Below are 23,347 nucleotides of genomic sequence, written 5' to 3' on the forward strand. Positions count from 1 at the left end.
CGGTTCAAAGATGGTCAATACTCTAGCCGCTGCCTTCCATCCAACTGCATGAAAAAAAAAGGAGGAATTCAACTTCTTCCTGTGTTTTGCCAATGCACAGTATGTTGTGTGGGTAATTTCTGGTCTGGCCAGTAAAAACCTCCGGGAGCCGTCCTTAGCTCTTTAATTATGAACTGTAGGGGACACCACAAAATAAATACTTAAAATGTCTAGACAACCAGTCATCAGAGGAGGATAATTAACTTCAAACATTCTAAATTGTTGGAGGAGTCGTTATGCACCTCTGTAGTTCCTTTTGGGACCCTACCCCAGTGGTGTGTTTGCAGCCACGAGGCTGGAGGGCTGGCTGAAGCCCCCTCACCCCCCACAGCAAGTAACCAAGTAGCCGGGGAACAAATGCTAAAAGAACAAGAAGGAAGAGCACTACTTTTCCCAGAATGGGGAAAAATGCTGCTTTTTTTTTTTTTTTTTTTTTTTTTTTTTTTTTTTTTTTTGCAATATCAAAGCACAAAATACCACTGTAGCTGAATAGGAGAAATACTGTTTATCCAGTCTATTGTATATATTTTTGTCTTAATTTTTTATCACTTAAAAATTTAATTGTCTTATTTTGGCAAGAACTGGGTAAAATTGAGACTGAATTTAAACTTGAGGCATTTCTAGTTCTCTCAGATTTCTTGTAAGGAAGCATTTTTAGCACAGGACTCATGCTGTGTTTTCTTTGTTATGTTTTTGAGTCAGGGTCTGCTTTAGCCCAGGCTAGCCTCAAATTTCCTAAGGAGCTGAGGAGAAAGACCTTGAGTTTCTGATCTTCCTGACTGTACCTCCCAAATGTTGGGGTTCCAGGCACACATCACCATACCTGATTGTATTTATTTTTAAACTAAAAGCAACAACTCCACAAAAGAGGTGTGGATCCCATGATGAAAACGTGTTCCAAACAGTCTACATAGTGCCAGGCTCCTGTCCATACTTTTTAAGGAAATTCATGTGGAGCCCAAAGGCCTGACTGTCAATCAATCAGGTCAAAAACCTGGACTCAAGCAGCTTTTCTTTAGGCAGTGAGTGGATTTTAAAATGTGAATCTTTGTTAATGCAGAGCTGAGGTTGATTCTGAGCAAAGGTACACCGTTCAAAATGCTACGTGCATCTGATGTTTTATTTCCCACAACTTTTTACCTCCGTCACCCAGCAGGCAATACTTTAGAAGACCCAAGAATTACAAATTTTCATCTAATTCTAATGCCATTTTCCTTTAAACAAAGGAAATGCAAAGCCAAGTATTATTTAGTAAAAATTGTATATTATAGTCAGAATGACCACATTAATTGGGATGGCTTTAATTAAAGGTGAGATCTGATTACATACATGTATTTTTGAAAAACCATAATTGTCTTGTGCAAGCCACTGAATAGATTTAGGGATCTTCAATAACAAAATTACATTAATGACATAGGTTATTAAATATGATTGATGGCAAAATTGGACCCCTCTTGAGTCTCTACCACAGAAAAGCACACAGGCTTTTGAAGATGCCTTGAGTGTCAACAAGAGAATCAGGGAAAAGAGCCATATACCATTCCGGCTGGCGTTCTCCAACAAACGCCTCAGTAATAAAAGATACCTCTTGCATGTAGTCCCTTGCTAGGTGAGTAGATGGGAATTTAACTGTTGGGCTGTGCGGTAATCTTATTCCCAGTGAAGTCAGGAGGAAGGACAGCCGATGACACAAAGGGGCAGCAAAGCTTGGGGGAAATCTATGGAGGTTGCCCCTCTCCAGAGAGACCCATCATCTCTAGGAATAGCCAGCAAAATACGGCAGCAAAGGCTGATGCGGTTGTCCAGGCAAGCATGGAAAATGGTTGTGTACATGCCTATCTCTTCTATGTAGCAGCCATCTTCCTCAAAACACTACCTGTGGCCTCAGAGCAAGACAGAATGAGAGGAGGGCAAATGAGGCTGGATTCTCTGACCCATGGTGCGAGGCAAAGCCTGAGAGCTCAATGACCAGATAGAACAGAGAAACGACCTGGGGCGGACTTTTCTCATGCTCGACCCTATACAGCCCTCTGCCAGTGGAGATGAGGAAACTGAGGGTCTGGGACATGAAGTACAGTTACGCATTTTAGAATCATCTAGGAAGGTCAGCTTGTGGCTGGGAGGGACTTTGAGGTGGGGACCATCAAGGTCTGCCTTGAATGTGGATTGTACCATTTTCACGTGCTGGGCCCTGGGCTGAATGAAAAGGAGAGGATGAGGTAAGCAGAGCACTGTCTTAGTCAGAGTCACTATTGCTGTGAGGAAACCCCTTGGCCTAAAGCAACTAAGGGATGAAAGGGTTTCCTTGACTTACACACCCTGGGTCACAGTCTGCTGAGGGAAGCCACGGCACGAACCCGGACACAGGAACTGATACACAGGTCATGGAGGAGTGCTGCTTACTGGCTTGTCCCTCATAGCTTGCCCAACCTGCTTTCTTCTAGAACCCAGGACTACCAACCCAGGGGTGTCCCCACCCACAATGGGCTGGGCCCTCCTCCATTGATCACTAAATAAGAAAATGCCCTTGAAGGGCTGCCCGCCTACAGCCTGATCTCAGGGAGGCATTCTCTCAGTTTCTCAGATGACTTTAGCCGATGTCAAGTTGACAGGAAACTAACCAGGACAGCACACATGTACGAATTCATTGTCTTCTGCTCTTGGTTGTGCATGGTATGTGATGTGATCAGCTGCTTCAAGTCCCTGCTGCCTAGACTTTTCCACACTTGGATATCCGAACTGAAATGAACCTGTTGTCCCCTAAGTTGTTTGAGTTAGGATATTTTATCACAACATATGGGAAGCCGGGACAGAAAGTGACCTTAGTCCTCTGGGTCCCAGACTGAACACTATTCCAACTCTAGCACACACGTCAAGGATACTGGGTTGCAAGAGTCCCGGTCACCAGGCAAGGCAGTGCTGGCTAACTCATAGTCAGACACCAGACCGGCAGATATTTGCTGCATCCAAGATGAAGGCCTGGGGCTTAGGGAGCATCACTCCCAAATGATGGAAGGATGCTTGGAGGTTTAAAGTCTTTTAGCCTTGAGCTTTCAAATTCTGGTAAGCATGTGTGCAGTTTGCTCTTGATCTCCTCCCCATCCATTCCTGCCTCAGTGCCCGATGCTTCTCTCTCGAGCAAAAATTTCGCAGGCATCTTGAGGAAGAACCGATGCTATTCTCCTAGAAACGGGAGAGACTGAGGTTCCTGGAAGTTCTGCAGCGTGTACTGGATTCGTAGGCTACTACGTCAAGAGTTAGTGTCTAAACTCAGACCCAGAGATTCAGAGACACCACCCTTAGCTACAAGGATGTAGTCTCAAAGAGAAACGAAACCGGGAGCTGATAGAAAGACTCCTGCTTGCATCCTGGCAGGTGGGAGGGCTTTGCCTGGGGTCACATTGTCCATCCAAAGCCTATCTCATAAGTATTCATCACACAAGCTCTTCGCTGTATTGTTCTGGGCTGTGAAAGTACCTGGTTCTCACTGGGAGAGCAGGGCGGGGGGGGGGCGAGGGGGGAGGCAGTAAACACTTTCTAAGGCAGCTTTCAGTCCCCCAGCTGCAGATCCTTATTTCAGACAGAAAGGGCTAGAATTAACTCCCTTCTCTTCCACCAACATAAGTTTTAAGATCCCGGTTTGAAGCTTATCTGTCGACATCAGCAGACACATTACTGTGGAAGGGGGGACATTTCACGAGGTCCCACCACTAGTCAGAGACTGACGTAGGTGTGTCTTCTATCTATCTGATGATTTCATTGGTTAATTAATAAAGAAACTGCTTGGCCTCATAGGTTAGAACATAGGTGGGTGGAGTAGACAGAACAGGAAGAAGGAAGTGAGGTAGATGGCTCAGGCAGATGCCTCAGGCAATTGCCATGCCTCGCCTCTCTGGGGAAGATGCCATGCCTCTCCTCTCTGAGTCAGACGTGAGGAAGCTCCGGCCCAAGATGGACATACGCTAGAATCTTCCCGGTAAGGCATCACTTCGTGGTGCTACGCAGATTATTAGATATGGGTTAATCAAGATGTGAGTAAGAGGCTGGAAATAATGGGCCAGGCAGTGTTTAAATGAATGTAGTTTGTGTGTTGTTATTTCGTGGCATAAGCTAGCTGGTGGCCAGGAGCTGGGCGGAATGAAAAGCAGGCTGGCCTGCGGCTCCTCACTACAGAGACCTATAAGCAACTAGTGACTGCAGAAATGAAAATTAGCTTCTCTGAGGGATGAGGCCCCTTGTCGGCTGCCCAGTGCAGGATGGTCAGTCCTGAATTCATATATACACAAATGCCAAAACGGACTCATCCAGCTGTGTTGATCCATATTGGTGCATATTCACACACACATATGTATGTAACAATGATAATCAAAGAGAGAAAAAGAGGCCATCAGCTTGAGGAGAAGGGGAGGGGCTCAAAGGTATATAGCTGGGAAGAGTTGGTAGGAGGAAAAAGAGGGAAGAATGATATAATTCTATTTCAATTAAAAGCATTTAAAATTAAAAATTAAATGTTTATAACTAAATAAATACATGTACATATAAGACCATTGAACTTCTCATTTTACCTCTTTTTCTTAATTCTTGTGAATTCTTATGAATCTCAGTCCTGTATAACCTAATAGAAAATTTGTTTTACCTGATTTTTTTTTTCCTGTTTGTATTTATCTTTCCCTGGGTGCCTTAAACTCCAGCTCAGGTCTCTAGACTCCAGCTCAGGTCTCACACAGTTGACTGAGGCCAAGGCTTCTCAGATAACCTGGGTTTGTTTCTCAATCTCTGAAGCATAGATGCTTTTGTTAAATTTAGTAATAAGATGAATTTCTAGAAAAATGGCCATCTGATTAGATGTCTTGGACATGTGCCATTTCTATGAAAACTTGACGTGTTCACGTCTCCTTTTGGTATTCGCTGGGGTGTGTACCAGTAACAGACAGTCCCCATGCTCTGTCAACAGACACTGTCTGGCTTTAGATCTGGGGCTCGTGGTCAAGGGTGTGAGGAACCTCCTCACCCAGTCACGGCTCCAGCTCCTACTCAGCCTAGGAGCTGAGCAATTATTTTCCAGAAGCCATAATCCGGAGGGAAATTTCTGCATGTCTCTTGTTCAGCCTATTTTGTATTAGTCATGTCCCACATCCCTAGCTTTGAAAGTGGAGACTAGCTTAGTTTCGAATTTTAATGGAGAAACTTAACAGGAGCGAGAATGAATACCTCCCATGGCCCTTCAGGGCCCTGCCCACAGCGCTGTATTCTGCTGCTTCTAATCTATACATGCGGGGACCTTGTCTGGGAAATATGACCTTTGCTTTTCTTATGTTAACTGTATTTAATAGAGCAGGTGACAGGCATTTGCCTTCTTGCTGTCCTTTGCTCTTTGTTGCAGAGCCTCGGAGATGTTTCTACCCTGATCCTCAGGAAAATCCACTTCCAGCCCATTCTCTGACCAAAGATAGCAGTCCGTTTAAATTGGAATATGGAAATTCTTCTGGCCAATGAGACCAGAAGGGAAATCTGAGGAAAGTTCCTGGGAAACGCTTCCTTGCTCTTAAAATGAAACAGACAAGAAGAAACGTTTAGTGTCTCCATGTCACGGCCCTGATGTGAGGGTCTGTGAGGCCCACGTGCTTTTGTGGATGCAGGGGAATCACTGGATGACAGAGTCCTTACTCCAAGGAAAACAGAGAGGAAAATGAGAATAACCCGGATCCCTCATGGTGACCTGAAAGCCATCCTCCTTCATTACTTAGTCCATTGAATATAAGCAGTTTTCCTGTTCTTTGACTTGACTGGAGATTGTTGCCGCTTTCTGCTGCATGGAGCCTGGTGACGAGCACACGCTTGTTTCCCTGAGGATGGGAGTCTGTAGCAGGACGCTTCTCACCCTCTCAGCCTTACAAGTCACCCATCATAACCCTGAACTTTGAGTATTCTTGGGGGCACCATGAGACGTGAGAAATAATTCAGAGTTTCTTATAAACGTTCACGGGTACTTTGAAGGACAAATTAAAGGGCTATGATTATTTTCTATGGAGTATATTTATTTGGATTGGAGAAATGAAGGTTTTCTCATCTTAGTCAACATTTATTTAGTGCCCATGAGACCCTAACCCTGCATTAGAAGCTTGGGTGGCAGTAAAAGAGACCCAAATTGGGCCTTTCTCCTTACAGAACCTGATGTAAGAGAGAAAACATAACAAAATTCATCAAGATCAACAGTATAAAGGGAAAAAATGAGAAATCACGTCAGAGGTCAAAGTGAGGCAGACACTATTTGGATTAACTTTTTATTTATTTATTTTCGGTATTGATCTAGGCTACTCCCACCAATATGGATCCCTATATGAGGGTTGATCTAACGTAGAGCAGACTTGAAATATTCTTTCTATAGTTAAAAGAACAGAAATTAGCTTCTGAACCTCTAGTTATAGCATGTCTCTGAACACCAGGCAAGCAGTTATCAGATTGAAAGAAACTCCATAGGGTGCTATGTTCATTAAATGTGTAACTGTGTCAGAATCACGACACTGAAGGTTCCTTTGCAGCCAAGTGGTGAGAAAAGGCCCTTTAGAACCGTCACCCCCTGACAGCGTGCAAAGTGAAACCTGCACGGGTTCTCAAATCTTTGCACGTTTCTCTGGCTGATCGTCGGTTCCTCTGAACGCTGTGGATTTGTGTGAAGCGTGCCTACAGGCTGCATATGCTAAAAGTCAACAGGAAAATGTACCCCAGAAGTCAGAGGTGAGAGTTTCGTAGAGCAGGCCTTTGGTGCGCCTGCCTATCTAGCTGGATCATCAGCAGCCTCTGCAGAGTTTAAGCTGCAGGAGCAGCTGCAGGATCACCTGAAGAGCTGGGCCATCCTTTAGTGGGTTTTGAAAATCAGCACCTGTTGTCCACTTTATCCACGCTGGTTGCAATTTCATTTGATTGCCTTTTACATTAAAGAAAAAAAAGCAAAACAGCTGGGCAGTGGTGGCGCACACCTTTAACCCCAGCACTCGGGAGGCAGAGGCAGGCGGATCTCTGTGAGTTTGAGGCCAGCCTGGTCTACAAGAGCTAGTTCCAGGACAGGCTCCAAAGTTACAGAGAAAGCCTGTCTCAAAAAAAAAAACCCAAACAAACAAATAAACAACAACAGCAACAAAAAAACAGTTATCATCTTTAAAGACTCGAAGAAAAAATTTTAAAAGTACTATGTAAGTAGCTGTTCAAAGGATGGAGTTGTTCATGTTATACAGATCGTCCTATGTTTTTAGACAAGTACTTTGAAGTCATGTATGGTGGGACACACTTGTCATCCCTGAACACAGCAAGCAGAAGGATATTGTGAATTGGACCAACCTAAACTATATCACAAGAATCTATCTCAAAGCAGTAACAAATGTTGTATAGATAGGAAGATGATGACAGATAGAAAGATAGGTAGATAGGTAGGTAGGTAGATAGATAGATAGATAGATAGATAGATGATAGATGGATGGATGGATAGATAGATAGATGATAGATGGATGGATAGATAGATAGATAGATAGATGATAGATAGATGGATGGGTGGGTGGGTGGGTGGGTGGGTGGGTAGATAGATAGATAGATAGATAGATGTATCTGTGTCATCACCTGGCTGTCTGTATCCATGTACAGAGCCCTTTCTCAGATGCAGTTTAACAGCTGCTGGGTTCTGAGTGATCTTTGGATGGGGGAGAATTGTCTGTATTCTGTCAATCATGTTTCAAATAAACGCTGATTGGCCAGGCAGGAAGTATAGGCAGGAAAACCAAACAGGAAGTAGAAATGATGCAAGGAGAACAGGAGAATTCTGGGAAGGAGGAAGCTGATTCCTCCCACTCCTGCCCAGATCACCAAAGCAGCAAGATGTGATCTGCCACACTGAAAAAGGTACTGAGCCACATGGCTAAAATAGATCAGAAAAATGGGCATATCAAGATGTGAGAGTTAGCCTGTAAGAGGCTAGAGCTAATGGGCCAATCAGCTTTATCACTTATAGAGATCTCTGTGTTATTTCTTTGGGGCTTACCTGCTGTGGGGTACCGGGCAGTACAGAAACCCCAACAAGCAGGCCTCCTCATGTTACAGATCTTACTACATCAAGAAACAGATATGAGGCAAAACCTCCTCTGGAGAGTCTGTGGACTGGATACCAAACTACCAACTACTTCTCCAATCGATTGCTTTTGTGTATCCAGCAGCTCCACCATATACCTTCGGTGCTATCAGTGCAAATGCCAAGACCAGAAACAACTGGATAGGGGTACAAATAAGGAAAATGGGGTCTGAAACGTCACCAAGATAAAAATGTAAGGGAAATGATCGTGTAGAGAGCTGACCCGTAGGTGTGCCAACACTGGAATTACGTCGAAGGCTGATTAACTTGAGTATATCTCTAAAATGAGGCTTAACCTTACTGTATGCTCCAGGAATTCAATTCTCAATATGTATTCTTTTTTTTCATAGTTTATTTTTTTATATTTAAAAATTTCCATCTCCTCCCCTCCTCCTCCCCCTTCCCTCCCCTCCTCCTCCCCCTTTCCTCCCCTCCTTCTCCCCCTTCCCTCCCCTCCCCTCCACCCATACCTCCCCTCCCTCCCTCTCAAGGCCAAGGAGCCATCAGGGTTCCCAACTCTATGCTAAGACCAAGGTCGTCCCAACTCCCCCCAGGTCCAGGAAGGTGATCGACCAAGCTGAAAAGGCTCCCACAGAGCCCGTCCATGCAGAAGAATCAGAGCCCAGCACCATTGTCCTTTGCTTCTCAGTCAGCCCCCACTGTTGGCCACATTCAGAGAGACGGGTTTGGTCGCATGATCCATCAGTCCCATTCCAACTGGAGTTGGTGATCTCCCATTAGTTCTGTCCCACTGTCTCCATGAGTGAACGCACCCCTCACGTTCCTGACTTTCTTTCTCATGTTCTCTCTCCTTCTGCTCCTCATCAGGACCTTGGGAGCTCAGTCCAGTGCTCCAATGTGGGGCTCAGTCATTTTCTTCATCTATCGCCAGGTGGAGGATCCCTCACGGTCCTGACTTTCTTTCTCATGTTCTCTCTCCTTCTGTTCCTCATCAGGACCTTGGGAGCTCAGTCCAGTGCTCCAATGTGGGGCTCTGTCATTTTCTTCATCTATCGCCAGGTGGAGGTTCTATGGTGATATGCAAGAAATTCATCAGTATGGCTATAGGAACTGGCCTTTTCAGGCTCCCTCTCCTCAGCTGCCCAAGGAACTAACTGGGGGGCGTCTCCCTGGAAACCTGGGAACCCCTCTAGGGTCAAGTCTCTTGACAACCCTCAGGTAGCTCCCTAAATTAAGATATATGCTTCCCTGCTCCCATATCCACCCTTCCTGTATCCCAAGCATCCCATTCCTCCGAGCTCCCCCCATTCTCCCCTTCACGCTTTTCTCTCCGCATCTTCCCTTGGCCGCGTCTCGCCCCACCCTCAAGTTCCCAATTTTTGCCTGGCAATAGAGTCTACTTTCAATATCCAGGAGGATTACTATATCTTCTTTTGGGAGTTCACCTTCTTATTATCTTCTCAAGGATCCCAAATTATAGGCTCGATTTCCTTTAATTATGGCTAGAAACCGATTATGAGTGAGTACATCCCATGTTCATCTTTTTGGGTCTGGGTTACCTCACTCAGAATAGTGTTTTCTATTTCCATCCATTTGCATGCAAAATTCAAGATGTCATTGTTTTTTACCACTGAGTAGTATTCTAGCATGTATATATTCCACAGTTTCTTCATCCATTCTTCCACTGAAGGGCATCTAGGTTGTTTCCAAACACCTGTGGAAGTTGTTTGTTGCAACTTAGCTTATGCAGACAAAAAACAGGTAATAAGTACTGTCTATCCAACACTAGAAAGATTAATGGATCAAATGTAGCAGTTGGATGCAATATAATATACACACGGTAGTCAACATTGGTTCTTTAGCCTATGAAGCTGGGAAGATGGACCGGGGACTAATTTCAGGATAATAGTGTAGTTTGGACCTTTCCTTTCATTGGCACATGAGACAAAGGTTTGGTCAATATGTCAGTCTATTGGGAGATGGTGAACCCTCTAATAGCTGGGGTCTCATATGATGTCTTTAGGTCATTGGAGGTACAACCATAAAGGAGACTGTAGACGCCTGTGGCCTTTCCCCATCTCTTCTGCTTCTTGGCGGTGAGGTGAGTGGTTTCTCTCAGTCACACCCTGCTGCCATGATAGACTGCCACCCGCATCTCCAAAGCAACGGAGCCCACCGACCCTTGGCGGGACTCTTCAGAACTGTCAGTCCCAATCAAGTTCTCTGTGCCTAAGCTGATTATCTCAAGTGTTTTGTTATAGAATATATTTATATAGCAATAGAAACATATGCTATATGCTCAATGAATTGATTGTGAAATAATACCTTTTCTAAGTGAACAAATTTACCAGTTTGAAAATCACAGAAAACTTAGAAGTTTACATCCAAAACTAATTAATGTTGTCTGTCGCTGGGCAGGTAAGCGGTAACTAGGGTTAGAAGAGAGATTTTAGAGTACAGTTTATGTTTATTAGCAAGGTTTCCATTTTTCACATGAAATATCTATTTTAGATACATTAAATAGGCAAATAAAAGGCAATGTTGCTTTGTGTGGTTTAAATTTAAACCTGCCCCACATGCAGAGAGCGTTTGCTCTGACTTCTTCATAGCGCCCACTGCCTTTGAGCCAAACACTGGTCTGGGTGCTAGGGACTCTTAGAAAGAGGAGTGGCTGGAGACATATTAAAGCCCCTTTCTGTCCTCCTTCGTGCCTATATGGTGGCAGAAATCAAAGTACAGAAGTTACAGTTCTAGAGAGGTCTGCCTGTCTGCACCCCTGAGCACCTGCCTCAGTCTATTGGAAGCAATGGATTTATAGCCCATCCTTCTGAGCTTTGAAATAAAGCAAAAATAATGCACAGGCAAAGGCAGCAAATAGTGTTGGGGACCCTTAGATGGGTCAAAAGTCCATGGGATGGACTTGGCATCTTCTGGAGTCTATGGAAACCCTGTATCAGCAAGACTTCCCAGGAAACGGTGTGGAGGATCAGCTGTTGATCATCCTTCCTTTAAGGTTACTAACACAACTTCCATCCTAGCACTAGGGAGGCAGAGGCTGGTGGATTCCTGTAAGTTTGAGGTCAGACTGGTCTATGTAGCCAGGTACAGGACAGTCAGGGCTACAGAGAGAGACCCTGTCTCAAAAAAAAATTAAAACGAAAATAAAATTACTAACGATATCTGTGACCATGTCGCTGCTACCAGAGAAGCAATGCCTGAAAGCAAAGGCAGATGCAATAGGAGAGCGAGATGGGATGAGAACTAAAACATGCCCGATGCGTGGACTGGGCCTCCTAGATCAGGGCCCTCCTATTTCTATGCACTAAGAACACCATTCATCTGTGCTCTCAAGCATATCCAAATACTCCCATCCCAGCTAAGTCAGTGATAGATCTCTGAAGGCTGACGCCATGGAGAGAGGAAAGGGTGGCAGTTGTGGCCCCACTTTCTTGATACTGATCCAAGGGTTCTCCTGGACAGGTCTTTGGTCTGCAGGGGTTGGAAGCTGAAAGAAATCCATGTAAGAGGTATTGCCAGGGCTACCGAAGCCAGACAAAGAGCAGCGCTCTACATGGCTGCTGTGGAACCGTCTTCTCCAAAGGCTGGTGAAGAACCAAGTCCAGATGGGTCTGAAAGAGCCATGTGACACATGATGGCAAATTTGCATTTCATGCAAGAGGAGCTGTGCTGCAAATACATGGCGTTTCGTTGGCCTCCCTGCTCACCAAAGCCACCACTTACCTGAACCCGATACACTCTATTTCTGAACACTTCCCTTTGCTGTATTTCGTAAGACTCTCACATATTGTCTGTGAGGGAGCCTGGCAGGGAATGACAATCTCACTTCCATAGATTAAGTGAATCTCAGTGGTTCTCCTAGAGTCTGTGCTTGGTAACTCCCATAGATACCTCTAACATTAAACCACCGCCCTGCCTCCCATCCATGCCTCTTGCTTTCCCAGGCTGAACGTGTGCTCCTCCAGGACCCCCTTATCTTTAGGCGAGCAGTCTCTCTCTCCTGGCCCCTCTAATTTGTTGCCACACCCTTCTCTACAGACCTCTCCTGCCCCCTCCTCTTTGTCTCCCAGGTCTCACCCTACATATTCCTCCTCCCAGGGAGTCTCCAATGCTCTACTCAAATGGCCCCCTCCTCACCTTAAGCCACATGGCGCCCTTCTTTCTTTTCTGGTTCTCATCGCCGTCAGCACATCTTGCTGTTGTCAGTGGTAATGTGAACTGGGTCATGGGTTGGGTTCTACTGAAGAAATAGGACTAGGTAGATAAATGACATTGATTGACTGGCTTGCATATATATATATATATATATATATATGGATTAGCATATATTATATAAAATAAAAGGTTTTCCCTAGCTTTCATGTGTATGTGTGTACATGTATGCATGTGTGTGTGTGTGTGTGTGTGTGTGTGTGTGTATACCTGTGCACTTTGCTGATGTTCAAACCTAGGGCCACGCACATGTTACCATGGGTTACATCGAAAGCCCCAAAATAGTACTAGGTATACAGAGATCCCCAAAAGCATTTTTACCACATCCACTGTAAAGTTGAGTTTTCCACACTTTATTTAATTTCTTCTCTCTAGACAAATCTTTGGTGTGTACACTATTACTTCCCTCATTGTAGAAATGGGGAACTTGAGAATTAGTGATTGTTGGGGATGTCTTTCCTACAGACAACTGCTAGCCAGTGGCAATACTGGGGTTCAGACTCACATTGACTGGCCCTGGATGTCTGGCTTATACTTATTTGGCCACACTTTCTGAATGTGTCCAGACCCTATTTCGTAGAACAGTGATTCTGGGCACATCCTCAGCCAAGAGAAAAGCGATGGGGAAGCCATCTGAGGAGGGTGGTGGTGGCTCTGAGGGGTCTCTGTCCTCAGGCTTACTCTGACAGAGACACTTTCCAGCCTACAGCCAGCCCACCCCCTCTCAGCTCCGGCATAGCTGCCAGGTTTCCTGGGCTGGGAAGAAAGCCTCCGATTAGCAGGAGGCTGCGGCTCCCAGCATCCCTGGGACAAGAAGCATCTGTTGCTACCCCCATTGTTCCAGCTGAGAGCACACTAATTGTCCTCTCCAAAGTTGGACCTCGGTCTCTTGCCAGAGGGAAATTATGGACCCTTTTTCAGCAGGCTGTCCTCTCCACAGCTGTCAGCTGAATGGCCCCAGGAGGGTGGGTAGATTTGGGGGTGGGGAGAGAAGTCCATCTTGCATCCTGATCCACGCGGCAAAGGAAAGTTAGCACATCCCTTGGACGGTCACCGCCCACTAAATCCTAGACATGTTGGCAGAAGCTTGTCATGAGGGTTATGTACAATTTTGTGGCAAATCCTTGGCACTCAGGAGCTCAGAGCCAGGGAGCATTTTGGAGGAAATAGTGATGGAATGGACTTGACAGTTTGGGACAAGGAGGGTTCAAATCCAGCTTTGGCATTCATTAGCTTTGACCTCACACAGCCATCATCCAGGGCGGCAGACAGGAACAGTGAGGGTTATGTCTAGCTATGAAATATCTAGTGAAGTCCTTGTATGCACAAACGTTCAGCCATAAAACTAACTTTTTTTCAGTATTAAACCATCTTATTAGATCTAAATATTGGACCACAGCTATGGGGATAACTCACAGAACAGAAATGCTGCACAAGGAGACAGAGAGGAGAATAAGAGACAGGACTCACAAACGCTCAAAAAGTATGTGGCTACCAACTGTGCCCTGGCACAGGACTGGCTGCTAGACATTGCTATAGTTGCCAATGAGATGCCTGGTCCGATAAGGAAATTATACAACACGGGTGCCCTGATCCCAGACTGGAGACCCAGCCATCGCTGTAAGATGCAGTTGGAAGCTCTGGCAAACTGTGGTGGGAGGGGACAGAGCCTCACCCACCTCTTATCTCCTCAGCCACTGTTTCCTCGAGGAGCTCTTCTTGGTACAGCCTCGAGAGTGTGCACCATCCACAGCACAGGTCTGAGGGCAAGTCTTGGGTACACAGCTTCCCTCTCTCTCTTACTGTCCCCTTTTCTGCATAGAGTGATAACTGCTAGGTGTCACGACGCCGGGGACCTGCAGGGGTGGGTGGGTAAAGATCTGGGAACGGCAGGGGTGGGTTGGGAAAGATCTGGGGATGGTTTTGGAGTCTAAATGCACGGTATGTTCCATCATTTTCAGATCCCAGCACCTCAAGTCTTGTCTAAGTCCCCATCACGAGGTCATGAGGTCACCTGTTCTGAATTTAAAAGGAGTTCCAGACACACAACACACATTCCAACATGTGCACATGCACACATACGGGGGGGGGGAGAGAGAGAGAAAGAGAGAGAGAGAGAGAGAGAGAGACAGAGAGACAGAGACAGAGACAGAGACCTAGAGGGTCCTGTCCAAACAGCAGTCAATGTCCTGGTTAAACCTGATTACTAGCCATGACACTTCATCAAGACAGAAACAGGCACATGTACATGGCTACTACTATGGAAACCTTTCCTGTCCGCCTCCAAATATCCCAGGGGGCAGACTTAAAGGACAAATATTCCCCAAACCAGGAGTGTAAGAACGCAAACTTACTCGGTGGATGAATTAGACTTTTAATTCGTGTCTAACCACAGACTTGCAAGCTCTATGAGGAGGCCCTGGTAGTTAGCGTGTATCATCTCACCCTGGGTCAGAGAGCAAATGAGGCCCATGGGGCAGGTGCTAGAAAACTGAATAGTTATTTCTTGGGATTCCTTATGATGGATGCATCAGGTGCCGGCAACAGTGTGGGAACAAAATGGAGCGACGCCATTTCATGTACCATTAAGCTTAGAGTCAGGTAGGGAAAACGGGTATGATATAAAGAGTCATACAAATAGATAATTACAGACAACATAAGGCTGAAGGATGAAGATGGGACACGGTAGAAGCAGGATCAGAACTCTGTGAAAACCCCTTGTGAGCCCATTCATGTTTGCCTGAAGAAGAAGCATCTGAACGAGGTTAGAAATAGAGGTATGGAGAAGCAGGACTCAGTTCTAGAGAAAAGGGGGCTTCGTGCAAAAGGAAGAGCCGAGAGAATGGTCTTCAGGCGATAGTGAGACATGCTTCATTCAAGAACCACAAGACATAGCAGTATTGTAGTCTGAAATGGCTTTGGTGTGTGTGGTGATTTGAAAAAAATGACCCTCAAAGGAAGTTGCACTATTAGGAGGTGTGGCCTTGCCTTGTTGGAGGAAATTTGTCACTATGGAAGCTGGCTTTGGGGGGTCTCTTATGCTCAAGCTGTGCTCAGTGTGGTAGACAGTTCACTTCCTGTTGCCTGTGGATCAAGATGCAGAACTCTCAGCTCCTTCTCCAGCACCATGTCTGCCTGCATGCCATGTCCCATTGTGATAATAATGGACTAAACCTCTGAAATTGCAAGCTAGCCCAATGAAATGCTTTCTTTTATAAATGTTGCCATGGTCATGGTGTCTCTTCACAGCACTAGAAACCCTACCTAAAACAGTGTGTCTCTCAAGGGTTCATATGTGCTAAGCAGAATCCCAGTGTGGCACTGTTGAGAAGTGGTGAAGCCTTTATTTTTAATTGGAAACCTTTTTTTTAAAAAAAAAATATGGGACTTCATGGAATGGTTTCAGTTCACTAGGGTGCTGTCCTCAGGAAGGACTGACATAATACTGGACTGTGGGATGCACATAAACTCCCTCTGTGTGCTCCGTGTCTCCTTTCCCTTTCATAGACCAAGAAAGGGGTTCCTCAGAGCTGAGCGGAGAGTGGCAACATGTTTTTGAGGTTCCAGAAGTATGGCTTTTAGTTTTGCACACCTCTTTTCTTTATAAGAGCCCAGGTCCAGGCATTTTGCTACAGTAACAGAAACTATTCAATGTTCAGAAACTTGGAGCCTAGACAGGTGTCTCAGTTGACAGAGGGTTTAGCTAACATACATAAGGCTATGGATTTGATCCCCAATACTCCAACAGTGCCAGAAATTAAAGGAAAAAAGAAATTTGAGAGTATAATGAACCATACTAGAAAGGCAATCAAAGAAAGGACATCACCATTGCCCTAGGTACCTAGCAAACAGAACAAAAACAGCAAAAAAAGGTCTGAGATTGAGATGAGGCACTTTGGTGGGCTTGTAGCTCAGTGAGGCTGTAACTATTTGGTATTTACAAATACAAAAGACCTTGGGTACAGTTGATCTCAGGAAGGAGGTGGGAGAAGGGAGGAGGGAGGGAACATGGAAGGAAGGGATAGAGAGAAGGAGGGAGGGAAAGGGACTGTGATACAAAGATGCAGAGAGAGACTATGAATGGGTGATGTTGGGATGCTCAAGCCCAGACTGGTGAGGGTGAGAAGCAAGTGGCTGTAAAAGCATGCAGTGTGGTACTCTGGGCACTATAGTTCTTCTGAGAATGATAAAGCAGGCTGCCCTAGGCTGCAAGGGGGGTCTGCACGCTGGGGACTGAGAAAGGGGAAAAAAGAGATTGAACTGCCCCATGCTGCCCCATTTCCCAGTGACCAAACTTCACTGCTTCCCGTCATACATTCTGGTCGGAGTCTCATCTTCCTCCCCAGAATGCAATAGTGTGTGACAAGAGGGAGGCCTGGGTGATTTAAGGCACAAACCAAAAGACTGGTCAGTGAAGGGCACCTGGGGATGCTATCAGAGCATGAGACTTGGCTCTGGAGGAGAATGGGGTCCAGAGGTGGAAGAGGCTGAGCTCTCACTCCTTGCTTCTTCTGACTGTCACAGCAGAAGCTTCCCACATCAACATCTGTCCGAGGCTCTTCTCTCCACACAGCTGCTCTAAACTCTCCATGTGCTCACCTCCACCCGTGCATATCCATGTAAGAGTGAGAGCCGAGACCATAGCTCCCCTGTGCTCAAGTCTTGCCGGGCAGCCTCCTGCAGTCTCTTCTGCCATTCCCTTTCCCACAACAGCAGAAGCCAAGCCGTCAAGACTGTGGAAGCCTGGATCCTCACATCCTCATATGGGAAGATGGTCATCTTGGACTCAGAGATAAATAAACACAGGTTGTTTTGAAGCTGTGAGACTGGACCCGTCACTGTATCCTAACAGGTTCCTGATGTCTCACAGACGAGAAAGATTATTCCATGTTCACCCCAGCACATCAAGGGGTGAGCACCCCCACTTTAGAAGTGAGCATGCAAGTTCAGAGAGCTTGCCATGTGGCCATGCTCTCAGAGCAAGACAGGAGGCCTTGGATCTGCACCGACCACTGCCTTTCTCATGCCCCTGAGTCCCTCTGCTGTCCCTGTTGTCGAGATAGCTGTAGGATGCTTGTGTGCACAATGGTGCACATCAGCAGATACCCCTGACTGTTTGGATCATGAATCCACAAGGAGTAGAGACATGCTATCCCCAGGCTGAGAGTGAGACTGTAGAAGCCAGGGTAAGAGAGACTTGGCCCCAGAGCGGTGTCCTGGGAGCCTCTCTGGCAGAGTGACGGAGGTGCCGAGAGGCCTGGTAATTAGCAACTAAAGGAGTTAAATTTAAAAAAAAAAAGTTTAACCACAGCTAATGAAATTAGATAAAATTTATCTGCTAGCATTTATGAAAAGATCTGATGTGGCCCTGTACAATAAAGACTCTATATGGCTTACAAGATACAGTAAAGTTAATTTTATATTGTGCTGCAGGTGCTGGTCGAAGAGCGTGTTTATGGAAGCAGCCCAGAGCTTCAGACCTGACATTGTAAAGGCCCTGTCTCAGTGAGGGGTGTGGCAAAACAAAGCCCTGGTCTCGGCTTCTCCCCAGGGTAGAGTTCCAGAGAGCTTTATGGCTGTGCTCTTGTGTTCCCTCAACAGCCACTCCTGACAGTGGCAGGCAGAGCCCAGAGCAGGAATGATCTGCTGTTCAGATCTACTGAACGGCAGGTGGGAGGAGATTGGAAGTCACTGTCACAACCTAAGAATTAGGCAATGGCCATTCCTCCATATCTCTGAGTCTTCTTAACCCTGGATCCAGCCAGCTAGCTGCTTTCTTCTCTCTTCTCTCTTCTCTGTCTGTCTGTCTCTCTCTACTCTCTTCTCGTCTGTCTGTCTGTCTCTCTCTTCCTCCCTCTCTCCCTCTCCTTTCCCCCTCCCTCCCTCCCTCTCTCTCTCTCTCTCTCTCTCTCTCTCTCTCTCTCTCTCTCTCTCTCTCTCTCTCTGTGTGTGTGTGATTTTCAAAGGTTCTAAAAAGCACATCTTAGACTTGCAGTGCCAAAGACACCAGTTCTACGTTCTCAAAGTCAGGAGACATGCTGGGGCCACCACAGGCTTACCACAGCTCTGCAAGCTCCCTCCAGCACTGCTCCTGTGAGCATCCTTTACCTAGCATCTCACCCTGAGATCCCTGTACCAAGGCCTGGGATGGGCTTCTCTGTACTGAACAAGTGTGGCTCTCCACCCCTTGTGAATGGAGAATTGCAACGGTACACAGCACTGCCTTGTGTCCCATGTGCTAAGCAATCGGCAGATGCTTACAATACAGCACAGGACTCTTGGCATTCAGCAGGTTTTAAATCGAAGACTCTGGGGCAAAATGGTGTACAGAGATGGACCAGGTAGAGGGACCAGGCTGGCAGCGGGCACTCAAGCAGGCTGGGCTGGAAGGGACCAGGGTGCTGTTTGTGGGGTAGATCTCAGGACTTCTGACGGTGCAGGGAATGTGCTGGCAGGGAGCCATGTCATAGCTAGGACTGAATTTCCCTGTGTATCCTGCAGCTAGGGGAGCCCTGGATTGTCACCAAGGAAACATGAACAGTCATGAGTGGGTCTTTCAAACTAAGGAGGTTGAGGATTAGGTGTGGGTGTACCACCCACATTTCCCCCTCCAAGGCTTCCTACAGAAAGGTATAGTGACCAGAAATCACCAGGTCCCCAACCGGAAGGAGACCATATCCTTCTATGACCACATATCCTTCTATGACCATCCTAACTATGACCAGTTAGGAAGACTTGGAGTACAAACTAAGCTCCCATTATGAATAAGCCTTTATATTTGGGGTTTTAGTTAGGGCACCTATTATTATAGCAGCGGATGATGTAATCCCTAGGATTGAGAAATATCACCTTTTTCCCCTTTATTAATTTTCAGTAAGAATAATATTGCCCTCTTCTGCTAAGCATTCTGAGGATGTAAACTCAGAATCCTTTAAAAAGATAATGTCTTCTTTTTAAAAATAATTTATTTATTTTTACTTCATGCAAATCTGTGTTTTGCCTGCATGTTTATCTGCATGAAGGTGCTGTATCCCCTGAAACTGTACAGGCAGTTGTGAGCTGCCATGTGGGTACTGTGAATTGAACCCCGAGTCCTCTGGAAGAGCAGTCAATGCTCATAACCATTGAGTCCATCTCCCCAGTGCTCCTCGGAAGCCTTCTTAACATGGGAATTATTACCAATGTCTATAAGTATTCCTCAAAATAACATCTATCTGCTATCCCAGCATGGTTCTAAATTCTTGAGACAGGATTTAGATAGCTATTGTATAGCACATTACTACAGTTTGCATGTTGTTTCATGGAAAGATGGATGGATGGATGGATGGATAAATGATGGGTGGATGGGTGGATGGATGGATGGATGGATGGATGGGTGGATGGATGGGTGGATGGATGGATGGATGGATGGGTGGATGGATGGATGATGGATGGGTGGATGAGTAGATTGGTGGATGGATGGATGGGTAGATGGATGGATGGATAAATGATGGATAGATGGTGGATGGATGGATGAGTGGATAGGTGGATGGTAAATGGATGGGTGGGTAGATGGATGGATGGATAGGTAGATGGATGGATGGATGGATAGATGAGGGAATGGGTGGGTAGATGGATGGATGGGTGGATGGGTGGATGGATGGATAGGTGGATGGATGGATGGGTATATGGATGGATGAGGGATGAATGGATGGATAGATGATGGATGGAAGAGTGGATGGGGTGGGAAATGGGTAGATGGATGCATGGGTAGACAGATGAGTGGGTAGGTAGATGGATGGATGCAGAATAAATGTGCTACAAAAGTACCTATTTTGCTATAACCCAGCCTTTAAGGTAACCTTACATATGAGTCGGAAAGAGGAATGATAATATTGTGGTGAGGAATGTTACTCAAAAGTTCATGTTCTGGGATCTTAAATCCTCAGTGAAACAGTGGCGGATGTGGGGCTGAATAGGGCTTGGGTCATGAGAGCAGAACTCTTGTGAATGGACTAAGGGCTCTCTTCCTGGGTGAGTTTTTGTTCTTCCAGGACTGAGTTAGCTTTAGAGTGGATTAAGCAAGGTCCCTTCTGTGTCCTCTCTTTGGTAGACGTGCCTGTTCAGCCTTATCTTTTCCATTGAGCTGAAACACTACCAGGCACTACCCAGAAGATGAACAGATGTTGCCAATGGCACACTTGATCGATCTTAAACCAGAACCATGAGCCAAATAAACCTTTGTTCTTTACTAATTACCTAGTCTCAAATATTCTGTTCCAGCAAGAGAAAACTAAAGCAGTCGGTATCCTTGAAAATGAGGGAGACTAAGAAAAAGAAAAGGAACTTGGTTGCTTCCTTTCCATGAAGTCATAGGGAAGAGACCGAACATGGGGGGGGGGGGGTTCCCCAATCCAAAAGCCAGTCTTCCCTAATGAGCCTGCAGGATCACTGGGGAGCAAGCACGGATCATGGCAGTGTGTGGCATATGTGTCTGCCGTGCCCACTGGCTTGTGAAAGGGACCTTAATCCATTGCCCCATTTCTTTCACACCCCAAGCCGGCCAAGGGCCAAGCAGACCTCCAACATCAAAACCAGCGACTGTGATCTGGGCTTTCATCCCCCACCCACCTCTTTCCCTCCCTCAAAGAGGATTCTATTGCCAGCACCATATGTCGAAAGGGCCCAAGCACAATCCTATTACCATTGCAGGAGGCATTAAATAATTACATTAATTTACCTAAATATGGAAAAAAAATCCCATTACAAATCAGGGAGGCTTGGCATGTTTTCTGGCTGCACACTGGCTGTTTGGCAAGGCCTGCTGTCCTGTTGGGCGCCTACTGCCACTTCGAGTGTTTCCTTTAATTGTGGGGCACATGGCTTGCCTTGTTCTGTTTAATTTTCTTGAAGCTGGTTCCACATTCTGGCTACAAACATATTATAGGGGAAAAAAATGCCCACAAAAGTATGGATTGTGCTTGAGGGGACATAAAAATAGTAATTTCTTGTATATGAAACCTTCCACAGAGCAGTCTTTCACTCGATTGCTTTGCAGAAAAATAAGAAGCTAAAGCAGAAAGGGAAAAAAGGAAGTCGAGCAAAAGAGAAAGGCAACTGGGAAGGGAAGAGGGTTATACAATGAGAAGAGAGAGACCGTTCGGGTCTATGTGGTTCATGGTGATGACATTGGTATGGAAGCCCTCTAAGGCAAAGGTTATGTTTTCCTCGTAACTCTCTGCTGCCTCTCAATCAAGACCCTTCTAAGTGGCTGCAAAGCACATGGGCTTAAATGTGGATGTGCATGTAGTCCCTGACCCGTACTCCAACTCAACACGTCCACACTGGGAAGCCAGAGTGACCACTCTGGTGATGCGGTCCAACTTCAGAGGCCCTAGTCTGTTACAGGTTTTGACCTAGGACTTCTAGGACCTCCTTCCTTGGCTTGAGACCTTCTAGAAGGTGCTTCTCGTGTGCTCTGTGATGAAGAAGCGGGTCTTTGCCTTTCCTTTCTAGTCTACTGCTGACTGGCACTCTTGTATCTCAGCACTTGACTGCTGCACGAAGGTTGGGTTGCTAGAAAAAAATGCCTAGCTGTTTCTTCTTCTAGGCTTGCCATACTACAGACTAGGAGTGAGAATCGTGGGCCGCTGGGTTCTGGACACAGAAGATAGAGATGCAATTAAATTGGTCCCTCCAAGAATGGTTGCCAGGGAATTGCAGTGACATTTGAGATAGATAGCAGTGATTACTTTCTTTCTCGGGGCAGAGATTTATTTAAAAGAGGTAGTTCAGCCAAGCCTGGTGAGGCAAGCCTGTGATTCCCCGATACTCTGGAGGCTGAAGCAGGAGGATTAGAAGTTCAAGGTCTACATCAGCTCTAGAATGAGTTTAAAGCCACACTGGGAAACAGTTGAGATCTTCTTTCAAAATCCAAAGGCTCTTTGTTTGTTTGTTTTGATTTGTTTTGAAAAGGAGTCACCCCTATGTCTTTCAGTCTGGCTTCCAGAAACTTTCTTTCCCTGGGCTCTCAAACCCTAGGGCAAAAGTACACACAAATACGTTGAAGTTTTTACTTCCTGCTCCAGAAGAGCCCCATGCCACAAAACAGGGACCTGGCCAGGCTTGGAACTCTAGACATAATAAAGCTCACACTCCTGCTTACCTCCTGCCTGTCTCACGTGGGCTCCCCTTGGCCTGAAGCTGGAGGGGGCATCCTGTCCTATCCTGCAGCATCAGCATGTAGAAGCCGTTTGAAAATGCTGCATCTCAGGCAGGGCCTGCACCACTTCAACACTTTACCATCTGCATCCCTTGAGTTTTATCCGCATTAGCATTTGAAATCGCTCTGCTCTGCTCGGTGGAACCCAGGACACAGACAGCAAGACTACTTCCTGACCTGCAGGAGATGGGTACTCAAGCAGGACCAGGACCAAAGTTAGTGACAGGGACTCGGAGAAGCAATAGAGCTGGCGAATCAGGAAAGTTTCCCACCTGAGGGGACTGAGGCAAAATGACCAGCACCCTAGAGGCTGTTAAGAGCTCTGTGGTGGGAACTCTGCTGCCCAGGGAGGGCAGGGGAACAAGTCGTCTCCTTGCTGGACCTCCCCAGTCTCTAGTGTGTCTCTCACGTTGCAATCCTGATCCTGAAGTCTCTGAATGCCAATGTCTCTGCAGGCAGAATTAGTTAAGAGCAAGACAATAGAGTAGGGCGATCCCTCGATACAGTCACGATGGAAGTTGCAGCAGACACATAGAGGGAACTATGCAGATATAAGGACCATGTGATAACAGGTGCAAGACAGAGGTGGTATGGAGAAGCCAAGACTTGTCAACAAAGTGCCTATGCTCAAGAGTCCTGGAGACTTCTCTCACAGATTTCAGGGGGAACATGTTTCTCCCAACATCATGACTCTAAACTTCTGGCCTCTCAAAAAAAAAAAAAAAAAAAAAAAAAAAAAACAACAACAAAAAAAAAAAACCCCACCATTTCTTTAAGTCATCCAGTTTCTTGACTTG

The sequence above is a fragment of the Arvicola amphibius genome, chromosome 15 (assembly GCF_903992535.2).
Source record: "Arvicola amphibius chromosome 15, mArvAmp1.2, whole genome shotgun sequence".
NCBI classification, from domain to species: domain Eukaryota; kingdom Metazoa; phylum Chordata; class Mammalia; order Rodentia; family Cricetidae; genus Arvicola; species Arvicola amphibius.